The 22,001-nt window shown below is 35.1% G+C and overlaps 1 long non-coding RNA gene across 1 annotated transcript; it reads left to right on the forward strand.

The window, feature by feature from the left end:
- The first annotated feature begins 2,351 nt into the window (after positions 1-2,351).
- Positions 2,352-3,948, forward strand: LOC140054425 (uncharacterized). The gene is made up of 2 exons (XR_011846516.1): positions 2,352-2,735; positions 3,639-3,948. It is a non-coding gene; the product is annotated as an uncharacterized lncRNA (long non-coding RNA).
- The last annotated feature ends 18,053 nt before the right edge of the window (positions 3,949-22,001 follow it).

Below are 22,001 nucleotides of genomic sequence, written 5' to 3' on the forward strand. Positions count from 1 at the left end.
TCTAGCTGTTCAACCGGTTTTCAGCTATTAAAAACAATTATCGTAGGAGGAGATAGGAAAATGCGAAGCCTTCTCGCTATGTAACATTAGGGTTGAGGGATGGGAAAGCAGATAGGTACAAAGAGGAACAATTTTTAAATATATTCTTTATCCACTGAGTAACGAAATATTTTGTTCATGTTTTATAGGCCTATAAATAATATACCTCTAAATACAGTAGGCCTAAAACATTTGCGATTTAATACTTTGTTAAAATTGTCACTGTCATAATCGATTGAAATATTAAAGTACATGTCACGATACACCACTACGACGTTTATATTTTTGGTAATTATTAATTAATACAAACGTTGAGAAGGAACTGTCAGTATAAAGTTTATTTGTATATCTAACAGTAGAGCCTATCCACAGTCTCAGTAATAAAGTTTATTTGTATATATTTTTATATTACATCTAACAGTACGAACATTCACAGTAAGAAATGTTCGATTCAAATGAAAAATAGTTAATAGGTATTTACAGTATTGTCAAAGTATTGCAAGTTTATTCTCAAAGGGCCCATATATTTACCTACCGTATGTGTTAAACCAAGGGCTCATAAATTTACCTACAGTACTTGTGTTAAACCAACTCTGGCAGACTGAGAGATTGGGATGTTCCATTCATCGCAAATCAATACATTTGTATAATCGTATATTAAATCTATCAAAATAGTATTTTTTAAAGAAAATCGGCCTGTCTTCAACATTATGATGGTGTACTCTAGCTGTTCAACCGGTTTTCAGCTATTAAAAACAATTATCGTAGGAGGAGATAGAAAAATGCGAAGCCTCCTCGCATTTTTTTGGCGGGTATTTTTCAAGATGGACATCCATTAGACAGTGTATACCACGATCGGAAAACACCCCTATTTGGGGCAAATCTTTGAACCTAAATTCGTTTTAATCGTCAATAACTAATTATCTAACTCAATTTAATTAGTAAACAGGGTTACATCAGGCGGTTAAAATAAGTACCGAAAGTACGAACCAACTTTACATACCATCGAGTGAAAATTCTAGAAGTAAGGCGCGATTTACCGAATTTTGCCCTTACGTAAATTTATATATAGATGGCCACATATATCAATCAAAAATTTTGTTTAAACTTTTATTTACATATATTTGGTAAACATTGGATATGTTGTAGAATAGACATCACTGTATCCAAAAAGTATTTGCTCCATTTTTTTCATACATAAGGGGGTTTGGCGGAGATTTTAAAATGGCCGCCATTTTTAACAACATTGTTTATACAAGTAAGTAAATATTGTAAGTAAATGATGTTATTGAGAAAACAAATCACTCGCATAAGTAATAATATTTCACATCATTCTTGTAACAGAACAAGCCAAAATGGCCGCCATTCAATCCAAAATGGCCACCATTTTTATTTTTTTAAATATGCAATATATTATATTTATAATAGCTAGACAATACACACAAGTTATAAATGCTTTATAATTACAATCGTAGCTGATTCAATAATTAATAATATATTTTTATTTGAACTAGAAGTAATTTTGACACTACTAGCTTTCCATACTAACATAATTATGCATGTGGATTTCTGGCTGTCAAGTGACAGTCAAAGGTCTGCTCTGATAGGATAAAAGTTTTTAATCACATGTTTGACAGAATTTGTGGGTCGAGATTGTAGAATGGTATTGTAGGTGATTGGTACAAATGTTGATAATATTAATTAGGTATGTATATCAATATCAAAATGTTAATCATGTGACAGGGCTAGGGCGTTATTTACATTAATTAGGTCTAATGTGTGACTTATGAGTTAGTGGCCTAGCCCTAGGAATGGCATATGCCTAGCTACATAACCTTTGAGTCTTCTTTCAGCACAATAATGTTAACATAATGGTGTAGCTGATTGTATCTGTATCTATTTTCCTCTGGAGTTGATATATATCATTTCCTACACCTTGTGGAGTATTTTGTTAATTAATTATTTTGTTAATTAACTATTTTCTTAAAAATTGGTATCAAAACTGTGCTGTAAGCTAGGCCCAGTATCTATTGTTTGTGTTGCTTTGTTTACCTGCTTCACTACCTTCTCTCACCCTTGGTGGTGGTACAGTTGCCTGGTTGTGATTTGATTTGATTGAATTGACTGGCTTAGGCCTAGTTTTGATTGGTGTCTTATTTTACTTCACTTTATTGACTGATTGCGTAGAGCAGTGAGCAAGTACATGCAGTTTTCTTGAACGTTTCTTGCACTCCAAAGAGGAAGAAACTTACAAAATATACATAATTAGCGTGGGAAATCAACGAAGTTGCGGACCAATAACAGGTTTAAAGATGTATTGTCCCCCTGAACAAAAATTTTTTTTTTTTTAAAGGCCATTTTAATGATACATAAAAGTTATTCACTTTGAAAAAAAATTGGATCAAAAAAAAAAATTATTTACCTTAGAAAATCGTAATTTAAAGTAAAAAATAGTCAACCGGAAGTCGGTTGGCTGGCAGCCAGCTGGCTTCCGGTTTAATTTAACCCTTGACCTGAATTAGCTTATGAATTATGCATATTGTATGATTCTTGTGCGTGTATGTGACCTCTAGGTCATCAGAAAAAAAATACGACGTGATATGGCGAGACGACGATGTGGGAAAGTTCTGTAGTTTAACAACAAAAAAAACAACTCCTACTTGAAGAAAAGACTATGGCTAGGCCCTAGCAGATTGGTAAGTAAGAACTGTAGTTTCTATGGTGCAGCTTTGTTAGTTAGTATAGGAAGCCTAGCTAGCCCATTACAGCTGTACTGGCTATCTAGTGTACTATCCCCTATCTATTGGCTAGGCCTACTAGAGTAGTAGCTAGTCTAGTAGTGGTAGTAGTACTAGGCCTAGTTGTAGGCCTGAGTGAGGGTTCACCCTGAGTGAGTAGCAGGCCTAGCTAATACTAATAGATACAACTTGTAAGCCTTATTAATAGTTATTGCCAACCTAGCTTTAAATAGGATTAGGCCTATAACATTCATCTGTGAGCATGGAGTAAGGAATAAGGTTTTAGCATGGAGGTATAAAAATAAAATATTTTATACCTCCATGGTTTTATTGTGACTTGTGTGAATTTCGACACCACCAACTCGTCTTATTTTTAGTATAATACTATAATATTAATAATAGTCTTTAATTTATCATTATTCATATCACTTTTCATTCATTTTAAAACATTTAATTTTCTTTTCTATGTACGGAGTTTGTGATTAAAAAAAATTATACATAAGAGCAGCGAAACTCAAAAAGCGAAAACTTGTGAATGGCTGCCAAAAATAGAAAATAAGGTCACCACCAGGGCCAGGAGAGATTATGGTGCTTGGTTTTTCCTTCATGATTAATTAGATTTTAATGCTAATATAAATTTGTGAAAATTGTAACTAGGCCTATACTGTACATCCAATAATGTAATTATTTTAGAGAAAATGACCAAATAATCTAAGTTGAATATTTTTTGGAATGTGTACTTTACAGTACTTAGTACCGTTATGTTGAAAATTCTTCCAAAGCAATAACGTTCAAACCAACATTCACACAATTAAACTTTTTATGTACATATTTTAATAAATAATGTCTTTCTTTTAATAGGTATTAACACACTTGAATGAACAATATGAGCAAGTAGTGGAAAATGGTGAAGAAATCAACACAAAATGTGGTAGCAACATTCACAATATTTATTTGAACGTTTCTTACTATGACACTTTAAAATGGATGAACAATCACAGAAGACAAGCTATTGCTGTAATGCCACAATCAACACATCAATTAATAGTTGAAAATAAATTGTCAACAATAATGCAGAAATTCAATGAAATATACTAGTAATTAATAACTCATTTTTTACTGTACTGTACTGTAAATCTTCACACATTAAAATTATGGTGATTTTATCTCATGTACACAGTACTGTAGTAGTATTTTTTATTTATTTAATGCTGTATACAAATGTTATTGCTCTAATTATGAAAACTATACAACATTTTAAAAGCTGGAAAACAACCAACACATTTGCCTAATGCTTTATGATAGTCATCCAATATTTATCTTGTGTTCCACTACCGAGTCTACTGCCAGTTGCCTTTAAAATGCTGTATGGGTGTAACTTCTGTTCCAGTCTTTATTAGCTTAAGTCTATAAATTGAAAAACAATGATGTATAAATACAAAAGTCAAATAGAAAAGTTAAATATTTCACAATTTATTGCATACATATAATTATTATTTCTGTACATGAATCTGAAGTTTTCAATTTGGGGTACTAATGTACAGTAAGGAATCCCTGAAAAGTGCATCTCCTCCTTAAAAAAGGCCTAGTCTAATTACTAGTGTTTTCGTTTTGGTTGCTATCAACAACAATCTATTCTACCGTCAACTTCTTTGGTACTGTATGCTGATCATTTTCCAAATGTTCGTTTTTTGTCATCAGTTAGTCTTTTTTAGACTTTAAAATTAATTCGAGCTCCAAATGTATATCAGTGGTACATCAACATAGTAGGTCTATTTCCTGTAGCTAGTTGTGGAGTGATGGCTTAGCTAGGTGAGTACGACATATAGGACCTAGCTAGGCCTCAAAGTGGGTTCCCGTCTACTTTTCTGACCCGATTATCTGCCTGCCTACAGCTGCTGATACACTACCCTACACAGTAGTAACTAACTAGGCCTAGGCCCTACTAGATAGTAGAAGTAGGCTTATATTATAGCCCTAGCCTAGATAGCTAAGCCTATAACTATACGCCAAAAACTATTATAGGAGGATGTGTCATTCATCTAAAATAGAATTCTACTTACCAGCAAATTAACGGCAGAGCTTTTTACATCATACGATCAGGGAAACCCCAGCACTTTCTTCTGTTCTTCGCACATGTTTGTTTACGTGGTGAACAGATCGGATCTCCCCTGTTTGGATACTCATTAACATATCATGCATATTTATGAGCTGTTAGCTAACCATCGTTATTTTGGAATTTCTGAACTTATGAGTTCGAAAAAATGGTAAACTTATTTTGATTTTTTATAAGCGAAATCAATATTTTTTTCGGATTTTTTTTCGGCGAAAGTGAATAACTTTATTATAACTACAAAATGGTCTATTCAAAATTTGATTTTTTTCATCTTTATTTTTCATGTTTTGGGGGACAATACAACTTTAAACTTTTGGGTTTGTTTGCTGAAGTCTTTTTATAAATTCTACGCTCAATTAGCTGACATAAATCCAAAACAATTTGTCGATACCCAGGTTGGTTTTTACACAGTGTGGCAGGCAATTCGCGCCATTCGACACCCAGTGTGTGGCCTGTCATCGGGTATTGACAAACTGCAAGCCATGGATTCATTGGAGTCAGTGGAGTCAACGGCCCACGTGACCATGTTAATTGCAATTCAATCGAGTAAGTACGAAGTGTAACTACACTATTGTACCAAAAGTGCGAGGCACCATAAAACATACTAAATTATCAGGGGTGGCGCCAGGATCTTTCCGACGCGGGGACTACATTCCCCGACAAGGGGGCTATGCGAGCATCACTAGGCTGGGGGCCAGGGGGCCGCCAAGGGCCCCCGGTGTGGGTCCAGGGGGCGAAGCCCCCGGAAGCAACGCGTTCTAGCGTCATTAATTTGAGGTCATTTTAATCAGATTTAGGGTAGCCATTTTTTCCATTTTTTATAATGCATAAATAAAAAACTGCGTGCAAAAAAAACGATGCGCGATGACTGTTTCAATCCATATTTTTCAATTTAAAAAATAAAAGTTCAAAGAAAATTTAGAAAAATAGAGTTGGAGGTCCCGGAAATTGGACTTATTAGCCCCAACAATAAAGCTGGTCATATTTCGAAGTACAAGATGTGCATTTTCCGGGACCTAATTCATCTTTATTTTTCAAACATTTCTTAGCTCAGTCACAACAATGATAGGGACTTATATATTTTGTTTCATGTTTTGAAGTATAATTTATACTGTTTAAAAATGTTTAAAACTAGACCTGCAGGTCTTCAAAAAATTGCATTTTATACTTTGGAAACATCAGGCCTAGAGGCTTAAAAAACGCAAGCGTAGACCTTTTTCAGTCGGGGAAATAAGTTTTTTCCTCCCAAGTGTATGCGTGCGTACCATCTGGACTTCCGAGTGGTGAGAAATTCATGACATACAGGACATTGAAAATGTAATAACTTAGCTATAATCAGATGTTGGCTAAGCGAAAATGGCATGTTTTTTTGTTTAGTAATGGTTGAAAAATGTATTACCCCACGGTACAGAAGGTTACTTGTAAATTAAAAAATTGGTGAACATACGAACAATTAACATAATTCGTTTTTGCTGTAGTGTAGCGTACGTCGACGCAGTACACGACGTAACCGTCAGTAAACTTCGCCTGGAAAATAACTACACATTTTGGTCCCTGGATGGAACATGATATCACGCGTCTCGACCCAACGTTGAACGATTCGTACAAAGGGATACCGCCAGACAAGTGCGCACCTAGCTATTGTTTAGAAGTAAGTTAGATCGCTGGCAATAATGAATGCATATAAAGTGCATAATATCACTCTGACGTACTCTCACGGTCAATGGAACGTCGCGGTTTTCTAGGCGCTGAAGCTAGCTACGAAGTGAACGCGAACGCTTTTTACTGTATATTATATTCCCCGACAAAAAGTACCCGTGTTCCCTTCGGTAACCGTCGGTAAACTTCGCCTGGAAAATAACTACATTACACATTTTGGTCCCTGGATGGAACTTGATATCACGCGTCTCGACCCAATGTTGAACGATTCGTTCAAAGGGATACCGCTAGACAAGTGCGTACCTAGCTAATGTTTAGTAGTAAGTTAAATCGCTGGCAATAAATGAATGCATAACACTTTTATGCATTCATTTATTGCCAGCGATAAAAGTGCATAAATAGCCCTCTGACGTACTGTACTCTCACGGTCAATGGAACGTCGTGGTTTTCTAGGCGCTGAAGCTATATGAAGTGAACGCGAACGTTTTTTACTGTATATTTTATTCCCCGACAAAAAGTACCCGTGTTCCCCGACGGAGGGGGGGGGGCTAGGCTCCCCGACGAGGGGGCTAGAGCCCCCGTAGCCCCCCCCCCCCCCCCGCTGGCGCCACCACTGGGGCTACAGTATACTATATAGGGCCTAGGCTGGCTAGCTAGCACGGCTTCATAGACGGTGACCAGGCACCACCTAAAACTAACTGTAAACATCGAGGTCGCATTTGGATATTCGAAATTGTTAACATAATTACATTAACGGTAGGTGATTCATAAATGTTTATGAATTGTACACAAATATTAACGAAAACGAAGGCTTATTATTATTCGAAGGCTCGCTCGCTGTTGGTATTTTTTCCGTTGAATTACCGTCGTGGATTGCATGCATTGCGTGTATTATGCGTGCATTTCGTGCCTCGTTGACTCGCACTTTGGCAACACTCCCTGTCATCGTCTGGGGAAGGAATTGTGTTCCGCGGAGCACCAACCAAGGCCGTTGTGTGCGTACACGTAAGTACAGTCAGTATCAAAAATGTCGGCAGACGATAGACAAGAGTCTGTATTGACAGATGAATTAGACCTTGGCTTAGACCTAGGTGCACCTATAGAGGTGGAACAATATAATCATGCTTGCATGAAAGAGTTTTTGTCTGAAGAAAAGTCAAATACAAAACGCAATGCCAGCAGTAGTGGCAGTGTGTCTAAAACGAAAAAAGTGAAACGGTCGAATAATGAGGTGGCCGGTTTGGAAAGCGGAATGACTGCTATTGAAAAATCGTTAGAAAAACAAGAAGATTCAAATGCGAATCTATGTCACATGTTACAGGAAATAGCCTATAACACTGGTAGTACACAGTACTATGATTATGATGATGATGAGAGTCCTCCCACAGGGAGTGAATTCAATTCTGACCCTAAAGATAAAGATGGTGACCAGCACCTGTCTCCCACAGGGAGTGAAAGCAACAAGGCCACTGGCCCAATATTTGCAATTTAAGGCGACCAGACCCACAGGGTCAAATATTAACGAAGGATAGGCTCTAAGTGTTAGTTACTGATTTCTGAAAAATTGGAAGATGATAAAATTAATGATACAATCGATAAATACCCACCACCAGCCAACCTAGAAAACCTGATTGTACCAAAGGTTAACCCTATTATATGGGATAATATTTCAGCTGCATCAAAGTCGTCGGACTTGAAAATACAACGGGTGCAGAGAAGCATGATTGGGGCTATTTCAGCCATGGTGAACCAACAAGAACGCGAACCTTCCTCAACAAAGGAAGATATAATAGCATTGATGGCACATGCCAACTTTGAACTAAGTCTAATCAGACGCGAGAATTTAAAACCTGAATTGGATGAAAAATACAAGCAGGCGCTGTGTAGGGCCTCCATTGTTATTTAGAGATGATTTGGCAAAAAGAGTCAAAGACATGAAAGACAAAATCCAAACCGTAACTAAAAGACAACCATATAATGTGTACCGGGGTTCCCATTTCAGAGGAAGAGTCATGAACAGGGGTAGAAGAACTTTGCGGTTTAACCCTTATGAAGGAACTAGAGGCCGTGGATACTCTAGGGGTCCTTTTTTTAGGACAACCTCTCAGGAGAGGGCAGTGGTCAAGCCACAAGAAACCATTCACAAAATCCAAAGCCCCGTTGACAACACAAGAAAAGAAATAACTAATGAGGTAAGTATATACTTAAATCCCAATCAGTTTATTGGGGGACAGATAAGAAAATATGAATCAGAGTGGAATAAATACAATTCTGATCAGATTGTGCTTAATATTATCAAGGGATACCAGTTGGAATTTTTTAGCTCTCCACCAATTCAGGAGAGGATTCCATATCCCTATAAGTTAAACTACTATGAGGTTAGTGCTGTGGATAATGAGATATTATCCCTAATCAAAAAACAGGTGATTGAAAGGGCCACTCCTGAGGACCACAAATTCATTTCTAACATATTTACAAGACAAACAAAGATGGGGGAATCCGAATGATCCTAGATCTATCAAAATTAAATGAGCACATTGTTTACCATCATTTTAAGATGGATTCCCTGGAACAAGCTATTAACCTTGTTACAAAAAATTGCTTTTTTGCTTCCTTGGATTTAAAAGATGCTTATTATTCAATACCAATTCACCAATCATTTAGGAAATACCTTCGCTTTCTGTGGAAGGGAGAGAAATGGCAATTTAAAGCATTGCCAAATGGCTTAACATCAGGTCCAAGGATTTTTAATAAAATTCTTAAAGTGCCAATGTCCATCCTCAGGATTATCGGTCACGAGATAGTAGCATATATAGATGATACACTCATCATTGCAGAAACGCAATCTACTGCTAAACAAGCAGTATCAGATACTGTTCGGATGCTACAAAAATTGGGTTTTGTAATTCATCCTACCAAATCTGTTTTAATTCCTACTCATAAAATTGAATTTCTTGGGTTTGTCATTGACTCCAGTCTCATGACAATTACATTAACTCGACGCAAAATTGAACAAATTACTGAATTTTCCAAACAAACAATGACGTCAAAGAGAATAACAATTCGACAATTGGCATGTTATATTGGGAAAGTAGTAGCATCATTACCGGGGGCAGAGTATGTGAAGTTACATTATAGAGAATTAGAACGAGAGAAAATTAAATATCTTGCCATAAATAGAGGTAATTTTGAAGCAAAAATAAAGATCAGTATATGTGCCAGAGAAGAAGCTAGATGGTGGTATATGAATGTCGGCCAGGTAGTTAGAAATATTCATAGACAAAATCCAGGTTTGACACTAGAGTCCGATGCTAGTGGATTAGGATGGGGTGGTTCTAATGGAATTACTCATATTGGAGGTCGTTGGGGACCAGTTGATATTGACCAGGACTCTATATTTAATATAAATCAATTGGAACTAAAAGCAGCGTTCTTAACGCTACAATCATTTTGTAATTCAAAAAGAGATATTCATGTAAGATTAAAACTAGATAACACTACAGCAATTGCATATATTAATAACATGGGAGGCACTAAATCGAAAAAATGTAATGATTTAGCAAAAAATCTATTGGAATGGTGTATTCAACGTAACATATGGGTAAGTGCTGTGCACTTACCTGGCCTGCAGAATATTGTGGCAGATAAAATGTCCCGACAGTTTGAAGATGAATTGGAGTGGAAACTTGATCCAAAAATATTCCTGAAACTGAATGAATTACAGGGACAGGCTGATATTGACCTGTTTGCCTCTCGCTTGAATACACAATTACCAAAATATGTGTCTTGGTACCCTGACCCAGGGGCAATAGAAGTGGATGCATTCTCATTGAATTGGAATAGACTTAACTTTTATGCCTTTCCTCCATTTTGTGTCGTAGGAAGGTGTATTCAAAAAATTATCAAAGATAAAGCAGAGGGAATTTTAATTGTCCCTAACTGGCCAACCCAGGCATGGTTTGCTAAACTACTGAAGATTTTAATTGATAATCCTATTGTAGTACCAAAATCAAAGAACCTCCTTACATTATTTGGTGTGAACAAAACCTATCCTTTATCACACAAATTACAACTATTATTTTGTAGATTATCAGGGGATCATTCAAAAGCAGAGGCGTACCGGATGCAGCAGTCAACATCTTACTGGCATCTTGGCGGACAGCAACCAAATCACAATATGGATCCTACATTAATAGATGGTGTGACTTTTGTAGTGAACAACAGAGTAATCCGTTGCAACCAGATTTAAATAATGTATTACTATTTCTCACAAATCTTTTTGAAAGTGGGATAGGTTATAGTGCACTCAATACAGCAAGGAGTGCATTATCATCTTTTGTTACTCTTGAGGGGAATATCCCAATTAGTAATAATCCATTAGTGTCTCGATTCATGAAAGGCGTATTTAATCTTAAACCACCCCAACCAAGATATAATGATATATGGAATGCAGGTGATTTGCTGAAATATCTTCGAACATTACAGCCTACTTGTGAGCTCAGGTTACGGGACTTAACTTATAAACTTGTAGCATTAATAACACTGATTACAGCTAGCCGAATCCAGACAGTTCATTTACTACGTATAGATAATATGATTATTGAGAATGATTATGTTGAATTTAAAATAAATGAGTTAATCAAACAAAGTAGACCAGGCTACCATGGCCAAAGGATTCGTTTAGATGCTTATCAGGCTGAGGATAATTTGTGCATAGTAAATGTGTTGCAATGTTATTTAAGGCCGGTGCACACCAAACGCGAAGCCGCGAATTTCGCGTTAAAAAGTGACGCACGCGGCAGGCAAGGACGCTTCCAGTGTGAACATACAAGCGAACAGTGTAACGATAGTCGAATTTCAACTTCAACGCGTTGAAAACGACAGCAGCGAAGGCTTCGCACGCGAATTTTCAAAAGTTGAACCGTGGTCAACTTTTTGAGGCGTCGCGAGCGCGGTTCGCGTTCGTCAACCAATCAGAAGTCAGGAATATCTCTCATCGACGACACCGACGGCTAAAAAATGGTGGCTGACGAGCGAGGTCTTTATGGAAATACTTTGTCATTACCCTTCTTGTCTTAACGATAAGGGAAGTAAGTCATACACAGACAGAAACGTAAGGATTACTGCATGAAGACAATAATTTCAGACAAACATAACATCTGTGTAGAAGAATGCCAGGAAAACTAGGCCTAAAACGCGTCAGAGATCAATTTGTAAAGTGAGTTGGCAAGCCTTCTATTCTATTTCTAGCCTACATAGGCCTAGCTTTAGGCCATACTAGCGCCTAGCTATGCCTACCTAGGCTAGGCTACATATACCCTAGTAGGCTAGGCCGTGCCAAGTAGTACTTATAGGCCTACATAATACTTACTAATCCCTACTAGTCTACTATGTGCTAGGCCAGGCCTAGCCTAGGCCTAGGTTAAGCCTACTACTAAATATGAGTACAGTACTAGGCTAGGCTAGCCTAACTAGGCCTAGCCTACTTATTATTATTAATTAATATTTATAGGCCTAATATTTAGTTGATTTAGTGTTGTAAGGCTAGGATAGGCCTAGTGGTAATATTAATACATAAATACTGTTGTTTTTATTTCTTTTAGGCCAATTAGATGAACATTGATAAATGGGATCCTTCAGGCTATTACCAGTGTTACAAACTCCACCAATGACCAAGCTAGTAGTTTAAGCGGCCAGTATATTATTGCCATGGAATTAAGAGCAATTGCTCCTCAAAAACGTGGACTGGCAATTATGAGGCTGATACAGGTTTGTATAGACTTTTTTCAAATGGGTATGTCAGTTGGTGACATACATTGGCCAGAAAAAAATTATTTGAGCAATATGCCTTACTATAGCAATTTTTTAATACTTATTTCATTTTTTTTTTTAGAAAATGGAAGAGATTAAGGAGGAGTTGGACTGTAACTAGTATTTATTAAGTGGTTATAGAAGGAAAGCTGAACTGAATGTCTTTTTTTAGCAACAGAGAACACATGGAAATATATGTTTTGTTATACTCCAATACTAAAAAAATAGTCAAATTGGCTGCCAGCTAAAACTACAAAATGTCCTATTCAAATTTGATTTTAATCATCTTCATTTTTCATGATTCTATGGGACAATACATCTTTAAGTTTAGTGTCATTTTTTGGACAAGATATATTGTCTTCCTGAAAATATAATTTAAAACATTTTCGTTGTGTGTAATACAGTATAACACTTTAGGGTTAGTTTCACTTTTAACAATAATAATATTTCTTCAATTTTCATTTTTTTTTTGGATGATACATTTTAAATTTATTATTTTGCGAAAGTATTCAGGAGTAGTAAAAAAGAAAATCTGGTTGATATTTAATGATACCTTTAAAAACAATGATTCACTATTTAAATAAGTGTATTTATTTGAAAAAAAAGTCATAAGATAATATACAGTGTAAATATGAGTTTGGGATATTTATTACATTTAAATGAGAAAAAAACTGTATGTTTTGTCATGAATAATATAATATTTAATAATAATTAGAAAATGAATGTGAAAACTTTACATTAATATATAGGCCTATAGTTTATATTCGAAAGTGACAAACTCATGAAGATTCCCAGTTCGTGTTTATATGAAATCTTTTATATGGTTATAATAACCTCTGTTGAAAGATATTTGTAACACCACTAATAAATACAGTCAGCAGATCACATGTACGTGTAGTCAACATGAAATAAATGCTTTAATTCTTGTAACTGTATTGATATTGGATACATCTTCTTTCCTTCTGATATATACATACAATCATGCACATTTCAGGCTTTTGAAAAGAATAACATTTTCCCACCAAAACCAAACACTGTGATTGGTGTAACCAGGGAAGAGTTAAATTACATTTTAATTTAACTCTTCTCTGGTTAAACTTACATAGGAAATACTTCAGAGTCATCTTCTCTGATTATTTTAAATGTAGCATTGTATTGGCCAACCCACTATCTCCTAGGCCTAGCAATCGCGACGAATCAGCACATCGTGACGCGTTTAGTGGGAACCGACAAGAAAAACTAATAGACGCATGACAATTCAACTTTCAAAGCGATCCGTCGAATGACGCGTGACGCATGACGCTTCGCGGCTTCGCGTTCGGTGTGCACCGGCCTTAAGCAAAGACCGCAATGTTACGCAAAGATGAACAGCAGTTACTTATTAGTTATAGAAAACCTCATGATAAGGTTTCAAAAGATACCATAGCAAGGTGGATAAAAACAATTTTATTAAACTCTGGAATTGATAGTAAATACAAACCACATTCAGTAAGGGCAGCGGCGGCGTCCGCCGCTAATACTAAGAATGTGCCAGTTACCCAAATTATGCTAATGCGGGCTGGACAAGTCAACACACGTTTCGTAAATTTTATAATAAACCAGTTTTGGTAGAAAATGCATAGTTTCAGGAGGCTATTCTTAAGATGTAGTTTAGTCACTTGGTTTTGCATACAGATTTCTGTTGAAGCATGTTTTAGTGTTGTTTTGAATTGGTTGATCTTTGATGAATAAATTGAAATGGACATTCATTAAAAAACGAAAAGTTGTATATAGTGCTTTTCTATTACGGGTTATTGTTGGTGAGATGACCACAGAGTAGCTTTCAATATCTCACAATAATCTCGTAACCACGTATTACGAGATGAAATGGAAATATTAAACGAGTACTTACCTAAGTATGAAGTTTGGTCTTCATTTCATGAAGTAATGGTAGTGGGTAGAGATTATGTGCCCGTCCTCGCCCACCCTTTACTTTTGCATAAAATATTTTATTAAATGTCATCGTTTAATTGGTGTTTATTACTCTGTGGTAATCTCAATTTCAAGTCTGCTCTACGCATGCGCTAGGCTCGTATCTCACATAATCTCTACCCACTACCAGTACTTCATGAAATGAAGACCAAACTTCATACTTAAGTAAGTACTCGTTTAATCTTTCCATTATGTTCGCCCAGATTCTTCCGTGTTTGAAAGTTTGAAGGTGAATGGTATTCATAGAAATAAGCGAAGGAGAGGCTGTCGTGGTGGTAAACATGTTTTTAAACAACGTAATTCCACAACTGTTTTCAATTCTACACTGTCTCCAAATGATAATACTGGGCCGGCTGGTGTTAATATTAGGCCTATAGTTAATAATAGATCCCTAGTTGAATTCTGTTTAGAATGCAAGGTCTCTTAGAAATAAAACCTAAGAGTTTGTTGACTTTGTTGCTTCCAATACACTCGATCTTGTTGCAGTCACAGAGACATGGGTAAAACCAGACGAAGACATTGCCACTGGTGAACTTACTACAAATGGTTTTGAATTCAAGAATGTTCCAAGGCTAGGAAGAGAAGGAGGCGGAGTTGGCGTTTTGCATCGATCCTCTCTAATTGTAAAAGGAATGAGATGTCTCCAGTTTTCAACTTATTCGAGGCCATTCATTCAACTGTCAAGTCTGATTCGCAATCAGTGCATATAGTCAACATTTACCGTCCTCTTGGTTTTTCTCATTTAGACTTTTTCAATAATTTTCATATGTTATTGACAGATGTTATGCTACTACCATCTGATGTAATTATATGTGGTGATCTTAACATTCATGTTGATGATCCACATCCACGTCAAACAGCAAAAATGGGACATTAAGTGTTCCGAGAGCCGTTTTCATTGTTTAAGTTAGCCGGAGCCTTTTTCGATTGGCTATAAATAGAAAGTTACCGAGCATTTCGAGCGACGCGAGTTCTGACTTCCGTGTTTTATAGGCTGTCTAAATTTCCCTTTCAACGGGTTTATATTAAATTATATTGTTGTTTGATTTATTTCTGTTTATAAAGAACATTTATATTAAACACAAACCACAACAATAGCAATTTTAGTTGATTATGGATTAATTTATTCGAATTCTAAGATAAACGTCTAAGCCAAGTGTAAACGTAAACAAAGCGAGTTATACGGCGAAAACAAAAAAGTGAAAACTAACTAATTTGTTAAAATAGCTAACATTAATTTGCAATTTTTAAATGAAAAACGCTATAATATAGTCTTATATGCATTTTCAAAGATTTCCAAATATAAGCTTGGGGTTATTTTTCAACATTTCCTTTGGTAGTGTGGAATCCCTATTGTTCACAGCACTGTGTGAGCTGTCTGGCCAGGACATTATCCTATTAGTAGGCCCCCAATCCATATTCAATTCAATTCATCGACATTTTTATTCCATAATCAAAATAAAAACATATACAAATACAATACAAATAATAAGATAATGGAATGGGATACAAAATAAGCACAAGTGCTTTAAGCATGTAACCCTAACAAAAAGATCAAACAATTAGTACAAACAAAAAGAACAAACCAAAATAACATAATGTGATTTACTTAACTTAAATATTTCTATTGTTATAATATTGCTTTAATCTCTGTTTAAACAAACTTAAAGTGGGGGATTGTTTTATATAGTCTGTTAAATTGTTCCAAATATGTGTTCCTTGGTAGGAAATACATTGCTGTCCGACTTTGGTGCGTTTTAGTTGTGGACAGTAGTTTGACCTGTTTCTAGTTGAGTAATTATGGAATGAGGCAGATGTACTAAATAAGTTATTAAATGATTCAGGTAATAGATTATGTTTATATTGATACATAAATATAGCAGTGTGTTTCGTATAAAGGTCAAAAATATTTAATGTTTGGGTTGAAATAAAAAGTGGATGAGAAGGATGCATAAAATGAACATGACAAATATTTCTAAGTGCTTTTTTCTGGAGAATATGTATACGGTTTAAGTTTGTAGCAGAAGTAGCACCCCATACTGTGATGGCATACGTTATTCTAGGTAATATAAGTGCATTGTATACCGTTAACAAGATTTTACTTGATAACATAGACTTCACTTTGTTTAAGACACCAATTATTCTAGAAATACTGTTTGCTACCTCATTTACATGATAATTAAACGATAAAGTTTCATCCAGAAATAAGCCTAGAAATTTAACTTCAGTAGCTTTTACTATACATTCATTTCCCATCCTCAATTCTAGTGAGGTAGTGTCAGCAGACTTATTTCTAGCCTTAAATATAACATATTTTGATTTGTTTACATTTAGCGTTAATTTGTTAGCAATAAACCAGTCCGAAAGTATAGATAACTCCTGGTTCATTGTATCAAAAGCTTGAGTAATATCATTGTGACTATAAAACACATTTGTGTCATCTGCATACATAATCATGTCTACATGGTTACATGCTAGACTAATATCATTAATGAATATGAGAAATAATAATGGACCCAATATGGATCCCTGAGGAACTCCAGTGTTTACTGTCATTTTACTAGATGCAGTATTAACAATAAATGTGTATTGTAGTCTTTTTTTAAGATAGTTTGAGAACCAGTTTAGCGGAACTCCTCTTATACCATAAAATCTTAACTTATCTAATAATATATCATGATCGATTGTATCAAACGCTTTTGATAAATCAAGGAAAACTCCTAGTGTGAACTCTTTATTCTCAATAGCGTTTGTGATTTTTTCAATCGATTGTATTAAAGCATGACTAGTTGAATGGTGTTGTCTAAATCCATACTGTGTTTTACTCAGTACGTTATATTTTGAGAGGTAACAAATCGTTTGATCATACACAATCCTCTCAAATATTTTGGAAAAAAAGGGTAAAATGGAAATAGGCCGATAATTATTTATATCGGAGATGTCACCATTCTTAAATACCGGGATAACTTTAGCAATTTTTATATCAGCCGGGACACAGCCCGATGATAATGACGTATTAATAATATGCAATAAAGGTTTTAAAATAAACGGGGAAGCAGATTTTATGAGTTGGGCACTTGTACCATCATGGCCAGGAGAAGTATTCTTTGTGTTTTTAATATAGTGGTTAAGTTCATGTTCAGTAACAGGCTTAAAAAACATTGAAGAGGTAAAATTTCCCTTTAAGAAAGTTCTGTGGGTGATTTCTTCATTTTGAGATTCATGCCTAAATTTATTATTTAGTTTTTCTCCAATATTAATAAAAAAAGAGTTGAATGCATCAGCTTTCTCATCATTATCAGAGAAAGTCTCAGTACCCAATTTTATTTTTGTAGGCAAATTGGTAGTCTTTTTCCTACCCATTATATCATTTAGGATTGTCCACGTTTTTTTAATATCTTGTTTATTTCGTTCAAACTGGACCATATAATATTCTTTTTTCCGATTTCTAATAGTAGTGGTTAACTTGTTTCTAAAATGTATGTACGTACTTTTATTAGTAGTGGTGTTATTTTGTTTGTACTTTTTATATAATTTATGTTTTTGAGAGATAGCTCTGGCAATTTCAGCTGTGATCCAAGGAGATTTTAACTTGTTCGCCTTATTTCTAATTCGTTTTAAAGGGAAACAATTATCAATTGTTTTATTTAAAGTGTTTGTAAAATTTTGATAAGCAACATTCGCATTATTTGAGAATAGCACATCATTCCACTGATTACTTTGTAATTCTTGCAAAAAATACTCCGTTTGTTGAGGAGAGTATTGTCGTTTATATACAAATCGAGGATATTGCTTATTATGTTTTTCCAAAGTATCTACACAGAATATTGGGAAGTGATCAGAAATATCAGTAATAAGTATTCCACTTTTAAGGGACGTAGTAAAAGAATCGATGTTGCAATAAATGTTATCAATTATTGAAGCACAATTATCGGATATTCTAGTAGGACTTTTTATGATTGGCTGAAATGACTGAGAAAATATTGTGTCTAAGTGTGATTGGATAGTGTTGTCGGTAGATTGTTGGAGTAAGTTTATGTTATAGTCTCCCACAAGGTAAGCTTTCTTTTTTTCTAGATTAATCATTTGCATTACACATGTTAATTCATCATCAAACTTTTGCAAGGAACGTGAGGGTGGTCTATAAACTATACCACAAATAACATTATTTCCTGATTCTAACTCAATCTCAATAAAAATAGTCTCTGCTTCAGTCATACAAGATGACAGATCATTTCTAATAATATATGTTAGTTTGTTGGTAACATAGAACGCTACCCCACCACCTCTCTTATCTTTCCTATCATTGTGAATCAAACTGTAGCCTGGTAACTGGTATAGATTAATATTATCTTTTTCGGTTAACCAGGTTTCACTGAAGGCAATGACGGAGAAGGCATGTACGAGTGAGTCTAAATAGTTTGAGATTAAGTCAAACTTATTAACAACACTACGACAGTTTAGTCCAAATATAGAAAAGTTTGATGATAAATTAGAATGTTCAAGTGAAGAAATTAAGTTATCTTCGTTAAAATATTCTGTGCTCACATTTACATTATCAAAAAGGTCACATTCAAACATTTAAATTAGACAGAAAAGGAAATGACAAATGAATAAAATTGAGCAAGCTGCTTACAGCAGAGAATAGTTAACACTATATAGCCTAAGTTAACAAGTATGTACAATAAATTACAATATATACAATGTAATATGAATTGTTTTATCATGACATACCAACAACAACTAAACGACAGGCAGCGAAACAATAATGATGATCATGGACGCCAATTAAGTATTTGGTTAACTTAAAAGATTTTGATCAATCTAACTCACCGATGTCCAGAATGTATTATTATGGCAAGTTATCGTTACTCACTGGTAAGTCAAACATCGCCGGTAAACAAACAGCTACGTTGAAACGGTCTAGAACATGATGTCTCAATAACGGCGCTCACTTATTAATCACATCAGCCACTTAATGTTGTTATAATTTGTCATTATACATCACTAGTAAAGTACGGATAGTATAACTTAAATACATTTAGTTGTGTTGTGTTTCATTAAAACGATGTGTTTAACGTTTACGAGTTTGATCAACCCAGTAACTCATCGATGAATTACCGGTAAACAACTACGTTGAAACTTACATCGTCAACAGCCACTTAATTGTTGTTGGTATTTCTCATTATGTAACACTATCGTCGCACACCTGCCGTGGGTCACATGAATTAAAGTTTGAATGGACAGAGATATCCAGAACATAACACTAACAGCCAGGTGCGCGACATAAACAAACAAACTTCGTTTATTTACAATTTATAACGGTAGAAATACTACTACAATCACATAATTAGTCTACGTTCTACAAGACAATGATAGACTCTGCGGTAATGTAGGTATGAAATATAATTCATAAACATTAATTAATTGTGTTCAATTGAACATTAATTAATTTGGCTTAATGACTTAATTATAGTTATTTTAGTGGCTTGTATGGCTTACCGTCGATAAACAGTTGTCCATTTCTGAATACGGGCTTACGTTTTTCGGCATATGCCTGCGCCATAATTGTAGATAATTCTCTCTTTTTCTTCATGTCCGCGTCAGGTAAATCTTCAGTAATAAATACGTTTTGTGATTTACTTTTTAATTTTACTTTTCCTAGTTTTAGGACTTGGTTTCTTTGTGGACGGTACAGAAATTTAGCTATTATATGCCTCGGTTTGTTATCTAAACGGCGTTTCCCGGTGCGATGGCAATTTTCAATTTCGATGTCCTCGAGTCCGAGTTCTTCGCGTAGTACTTTTTGCAATAAGTCCTGGGTGTTTTCTGTAGCATTTTCTATAACTCCTCCAAACCTTAGATTAAAACTCCTACTGTATCTTTCTTGTTTTAGGATTGAATTTTCCATGTCCGCCATTTTATCCTGATAAGCCGCCATTTTGTTTTCATACTCCTCCATTTTCTTGATTTCATTTCCAATTTTTTTTATTTCTTCCTTCGTTTTGTTAGTTGAATCATGCGCATATTCCACACTTTTTTCTAGATCTTTGACAGTTGTTTCCAGTTTGGTAAGCCTTTTGTTGTAGTTTTTTTGATTTTCTAGGACTTTATCTAGTTTACCATTAAGTTGTTCTGATAGCCTACCTAGTTGATCGGCGAGCGTTTGAGTTTCCCCCTGTCGATCGCCGGAGGCTTCGATTGGATCATCTGCTTCTAGACTTTCGGAGGGTCTAGCTTTTCTTGTTAAGTCAATTGATTTAGTATTTGCCCTAGTAGGCCTATTAGTCGCCATCATGCAGTCTTCTTTTAGTTAGTGTATACAACTTTTAAAAATAGTAGAGTTTGTTGGCTATATATTACCTTTAGTCTGAATTTAAGATCTTTTTCCCTGCGTGTAAAAGTTAGGTGTTGTCTCTACTCGCGCATGCTCGATACTATGCTATGCTAGATACAGTTCTTCAATAGGGCTTATTTAAACTCTCCCTTATACAGGTTAATTTTAATACATTGTAAATATAATAAACTTGATTAAATTTAATTAAATTGTGTACATAGATAGTTTTCTTAATCCTTGTAAATAAATAAATAATATTAATAATAATAATAATTAAATGTATATATTTTATCTGAATTTTAGGTAATCATTTACTATATCGAATTGTTAAACAGGACATAGGCCTTTCTAATTTATTGACTGAATTTATTAATTTCTTAACATAAATTATGGTCTATTATTCACAGATATTTATTGTTTTGATTAGTTTAGCTTTTTGCCGTTATTGTCTTGTAGTTCCTGATTCAAATTGTTTAAAGAATGGTACAGAGTTTATTAATAAAGTTTATTCTAGAGTTTATATTGGGATACCTAAGTACAAGTCAGTATATCGTAGGTCTATGCTACAACATAGGCATTTTTCAAAGAGCAGGGTGGCCCATGATACCAGTTCAGTGTCCACATTTAATATAGATCTTCTATCATTATGCGTCGATATCCACCCTAACCCGGGGCCTGATTCCACTTCTAGGTCGACTGATGCTCTAAAACGTTCTGAATCTAGTATTGTAGGTAGGTCTGGTGTGACAGGCTCTATTATATGTGGTACTTGCGCTAGTAACATTTTTCGGAACCGTCAGCAGGTTACTTGCTGCAACTGTCAAATGGTTTTCCATGCTAGTTGTGTCTCGATTTCTCAGGTTAATTATAGACGGTTTTATAAAGGTAGGAATTACACCTGGACATGTTTTGTATGTGCATTGCCGCGGTTGAATGACTCTTTTTTTAGTGATGACTTCTCACTCAACTCCACTTTGGACTCTATCCAAGATAATCAATCGGATGCTAGTGTTCACAGAAACAATCCATGTCTGACTGGAGTATGTATGAATGCCCGCAGTTTGAAGAACAAACTTTCCTGCTTTGACAATCTGGTTCATCAAATGGACTTAAGTCTGATTGGATATCCATAATGCCTCAAATATGTTTTCTTTTCTGTTGTATGCTGATGACACAACCCTTATTTACACTGATAAAAATATAGATTCCCTTTTTAAAATATCAACCGAAAATCTACCCAAAATTTTAACATACTTTTCTGCAAACAAACTTTCTGTTAATCTAAAAAAGTGCTGTTGTATGGTGTTCAAAAATTCACAAATACCACTAA

Source organism: Antedon mediterranea, chromosome 7, assembly GCF_964355755.1.
Source record: "Antedon mediterranea chromosome 7, ecAntMedi1.1, whole genome shotgun sequence".
In the NCBI taxonomy this organism is placed as follows: domain Eukaryota; kingdom Metazoa; phylum Echinodermata; class Crinoidea; order Comatulida; family Antedonidae; genus Antedon; species Antedon mediterranea.